Here is a 5,000-nt window from a genome sequence, read left to right on the forward strand (position 1 = left end):
GAAAAAAGAGAAACAAGAAGAGGGAGGGAGAGGCAAAGGAGAGAGACAATTATACAGAGGAAGGGTGAAGAACAGGAAAAGAGAAGAAGAGTAAGAGGGAGGAGAGGGAGAGGGAGAAGGACAAGAAGAGAGAGGGAGAGTCAGAGGGAGGAGAGGAGAAGAGAGGGAGAGGGAAGAAGGACAAGAAGAGAGAGGGAGAGTCAGAGGGAGGAGAGGAGAGGGAGAGGGAGAGGGAAGAAGGACAAGAAGAGAGAGGGAGAGTCAGAGGGAGGAGAGGAGAAGAGAGGGAGAGGGAGAGGGAAGAAGGACAAGAAGAGAGAGGGAGAGTCAGAGGGAGGAGAGGAGAAGAGAGGGAGAGGGAAGAAGGACAAGAAGAGAGAGGGAGAGTCAGAGGGAGAGTCAGAGGGAGGAGAGGAGAGGGAGAGGGAAGAAGGACAAGAAGAGAGAGGGAGAGTCAGAGGGAGGAGAAGAGAGGGAGAGGGAAGACGGACAAGAAGAGAGAGGGAGAGTCAGAGGGAGGAGAGGAGAAGAGAGGGAGAGGGAGAAGGACAAGAAGAGAGAGGGAGAGTCAGAGGGAGGAGAGGAGAGGAGAGGAGAGGGAGAAGGACAGGACAAGAGAGGAGGAGTCAGAGGGAGGACAGGAGAGGGAGAGAGAAGAATGGAGGATGGGATCGAGGGTAGGAGTGAGAGAAAAAGGACAGACACAAAGGCATGTGTGGTTGGATGGTTGAAAGGGTGAGAGCGAGTGGAGGAGAGAGATTAGAGGAGAGAGTGGAGGAGAGAGTGGAGGAGAGAGTGGAGAGATTGGAGGAGAGAGATTTGAGGAGAGAGAGTGGAGGAGAGAGATTTGAGGAGAGAGTAGAGGAGAGAATGGAGGAGAGAGAGTGGAGAGATTGGAGGAGAGAGAGTGGAGAGAGTAGATGAGAGAGTGGAGGAGAGAGAGTGGAGGAGAGAGTGGAGGGGAGAGAGTGGAGGAGAGAGAGTGGAGGAGAGAGAGTGGAGGAGAGAGCGTGGAGGAGAGAGAGTGGAGAAGAGAGAGTGGAGGAGAGATTGGAGGAGAAAATGAAAGATGTGAAAGGAAGGTCAAGAGTGTCAGGGCAACAGTGACAGTTTAGAAAATACATGTAGAGTCGATCAGCAACACATAAAACACAGAGAGAGCAGCATCCATTATACTGGACTAACCCTAAAGACAGAGAGAGCAGCATCCATTATACTGGACTAACCCCTAAAGACAGAGAGAGCAGCATCCATTATACTGGACTAACCCCTAAAGACAGAGAGAGCAGCATCCATTATACTGGACTAACCCCTAAAGACAGAGAGAGCAGCATCCATTATACTGGACTAACCCCTAAAGACAGAGAGAGCAGCATCCATTATACTGGACTAACCCCTAAAGACAGAGAGAGCAGCATCCATTATACTGGACTAACCCCTAAAGACAGAGAGAGCAGCATCCATTATACTGGACTAACCCCTAAAGACAGAGGAGAGCAGCATCCATTATACTGGACTAACCCCTAAAGACAGAGAGAGCAGCATCCATTATACTGGACTAACCCCTAAAGACAGAGAGAGCAGCATCCATTATACTGGACTAACCCCTAAAGACAGAGAGAGCAGCATCCATTATACTGGACTAACCCTAAAGACAGAGAGAGCAGCATCCATTATCTGGACTATAAATAACCCCTAAAGACAGAGAGAGCAGCATCCATTATACTGGACTAACCCCTAAGACAGAGAGAGCAGCATCCCATTATACTGGATAACCCCTAAGACAGAGAGAGCAGCATCCATTATACTGGACTAACCCCTAAAGACAGAGAGAGCAGCATCCATTATACTGGACTAACCCCTAAAGACAGAGAGAGCAGCATCCATTATACTGGACTAACCCTAAAGACAGAGAGAGCAGCATCCATTATACTGGACTAACCCCTAAAGACAGAGAGAGCAGCATCCATTATACTGGACTAACCCCTAAAGACAGAGAGAACAGCATCCATTATACTGGACTAACCCCTAAAGACAGAGAGAGCAGCATCCATTATACTGGACTAACCCCTAAAGACAGAGAGAGCAGCATCCATTATACTGGACTAACCCCTAAAGACAGAGAGAGCAGCATCCATTATACTGACTAACCCCTAAAGACAGAGAGAGCAGCATCCATTATACTGGACTAACCCCTAAAGACAGAGAGAGCAGCATCCATTATACTGGACTAACCCCTAAAGACAGAGAGAGCAGCATCCATTTATACTGGGACTAACCCCTAAAGACAGAGAGAGCAGCATCCATTATACTGGACTAACCCCTAAAAGACAGAGGAGAGCAGCATCCATTATACTGGACTAACCCCTAAAGACAGAGAGAGCAGCATCCATTATACTGGACTAACCCCTAAAGACAGAGAGAGCAGCATCCATTATACTGGACTAACCCCTAAAGACAGAGAGAGCAGCATCCCATTATACTGGACTAACCCCCTAAAGACAGAGAGAGCAGCATCCTTATACTGGACTAACCCCTAAAGACAGAGAGAGACAGCATCCATTATACTGGACTACCCCTAAAGACAGAGAGAGCAGCATCCATTATACTGGACGAACCCCTAAAGACAGAGAGAGCAGCATCCATTATACTGGACTAACCCCTAAAGACAGAGAGAGCAGCATCCATTATACTGGACTAACCCTCCCCCTACTGTAACTCCCCAGTCTGAACAACAGAGTCCGGAATCAGAATCTGTTCACATCTCAACAATACACTGTGAGCCAGGCTGGATGACAGAGTAGGACTGCTGATCTAGGATCAGGTCCCCCTTGTCGAGATGATTGTATTCGTTATGACCTAAAACTGATCCCATCATCAGCCAGCATTCCTACTCTGAGAAGCTGTCTTCCCCAACTGAACATCCTAAACCCAGCCCAATCCCCTGAGCTGTGTAAACTCATCCAGACCATTCAGCCTGGGAACTGAACTGTCTGTCTGTCTCCCTGTCTGTCTGCATCAGAGTGGGAGAGATAGTCCTGTCTGCTGTCTGTCTGTCTCCCTGTCTGTCTGCATCAGAGTGGTAGAGATAGTCCTGTCTGTCTGCATCAGAGTGGGAGAGATAGTCCTGTCTGTCTGCATCAGAGTGGGAGAGATAGTTCTGTCTGTTTGCATCAGTGGGTGGGGTTATATCCTTCCTGTTTGGCCCTGTCCGGGGGTGTCCTCGATGGGGCCACAGTGTCTCCTGACCCCTCCCCTCCAGTATGTATGCTGCAGTAGTTTGTGTCGGGGGGCTAGGGTCAGTTTGTTATATCTGGAGTACTTCTCCTGTCCTATTCGGTGTCCTGTGTGAATTTAAGTGTGCTCTCTCTAATTCTCTCTTTCTCTCTCTCTCTCGGAGGACCTGAGCCCTAGGACCATGCCTCAGGACTACCTGACATGATGACTCCTTGCTGTCCCCAGTCCACCTGGCCGTGCTGCTGCTCCACTTTCAACTGTTCTGCCTGTGATTATTATTATTTGACCATGCTGGTCATTTATGAACATTTGAACATCTTGGCCATGTTCTGTTATAAATCTCCACCCGGCACAGCCAGAAGAGGACTGGCCACCCCACATAGCCTGGTTCCTTTCTAGGGAGTTTTTCCTAGCCACCGTGCTTCTACACCTGCATTGCTTGCTGTTGGGGTTTTAGGCTGGGTTTCTGTACAGCACTTTGAGATATCAGCTGATGTACGAAGGGCTTTATAAATACATTTGATTTGATTTGATCAGAGTGGGAGAGATAGTCCTGGCAGTTGGTGTAAATGATGATAAATGAAGTGAAGGATAATGACGTCTTCCAGACAGCTAGACTCATTTCCCTCTCTCTCATCTCTCTCTCATTCTCTCACTTTCTTTCTCTCACTCTCTCGCTCTTCTTCATCTTTGTCTCTCTCTCTCTTTTTCTTCCGCTCTCTCTGACATTCACTCTCTCTTTCCCTCTCGGTCTCTTTCTCTCTCCCCCTCTCTGTCTCTCTCTTTCTCTCTCCCCTCTCTTTCTCTCTCCCCCGTCTCTGTCTCGCTTCCTCTCTCCCCTCTCTCTCTCTCTCCCTCTCTCTCTCTCTCTCTCTCTCTCTCTCTGTCTCTCTCATCTCTGTCTCTCTCTCTCTCTCTCTCTCTCTCTCTCTCTCCTCTCTCTCTGTCTCTCTTCCTCCCTCTCTCTCTCTCTCTCTCTCTCATTCACTCTATTGTCTCTCTCTCTCTGTCTCTCTCTGTCTCTCTCTCTTCTCTCCCTCTCTCGTCTCTCTCCCCTCTCTGAAAAAAAATTTTTACTTTTTTCTCTCTCTCCCGTATCCCTCGTCTCGTCCCTTCTCCGCCACATGATCCATCAGTCATTATCACAATTTTAAGTCCCACATCAATAGACTAGTGACTCAGAAAGATAGCAATGTAAAGGATTAAGATAACATTATCATTAAATATTTTGCTCATGGGTATATTTCTACTACAGCTACACTACTGAAGACCTTGACTATAACAGCTGAACTGTGTGAACTGGGATGGAGGGTGTGGATAACAACACTATACCAGGGATATGAGATGACAGCAGTGACATCACAGACAGATATGGATTTACGTCCCAAATGGGACCCTATTAGTGCACTGCTTTAGACCAGAGGCCTTGGGAGGCCCAAGACCCTTCACTCCAGAGGCCCTGGGAGGCCCAAGACCCTTCACTCCAGAGGCCCTGGGAGGCCCAAGACCCCTCACTCCAGAGGCCCTGGGAGGCCCAAGACCCTTCACTCCAGATGCCCTGGGAGGCCCAAGACCCTTCACTCCAGATGCCCTGGGAGGCCCAAAACCCTTCACTCCAGATGCCCTGGAAGGCCCAAGACCCTTCACTCCAGATGCCCTGGGAGGCCCAAGACCCTTCACTCCAGATGCCCTGGAAGGCCCAAGACCCTTCACTCCAGAGTCCCTGGTCAGCAGTGCACTGTTCACAGTGATACGGCGTCACT

The 5,000-nt window shown here is 49.1% G+C and overlaps 1 protein-coding gene across 1 annotated transcript in view; it reads right to left on the reverse strand.

The window, feature by feature from the left end:
• The window catches only part of LOC109879947 (dystrophin), a 237,438-nt gene that overhangs the window by 202,741 nt on the left and 29,697 nt on the right, over positions 1-5,000 (reverse strand).

The sequence above is a fragment of the Oncorhynchus kisutch genome, unplaced genomic scaffold (assembly GCF_002021735.2).
Source record: "Oncorhynchus kisutch isolate 150728-3 unplaced genomic scaffold, Okis_V2 scaffold2241, whole genome shotgun sequence".
Taxonomy (NCBI): domain Eukaryota; kingdom Metazoa; phylum Chordata; class Actinopteri; order Salmoniformes; family Salmonidae; genus Oncorhynchus; species Oncorhynchus kisutch.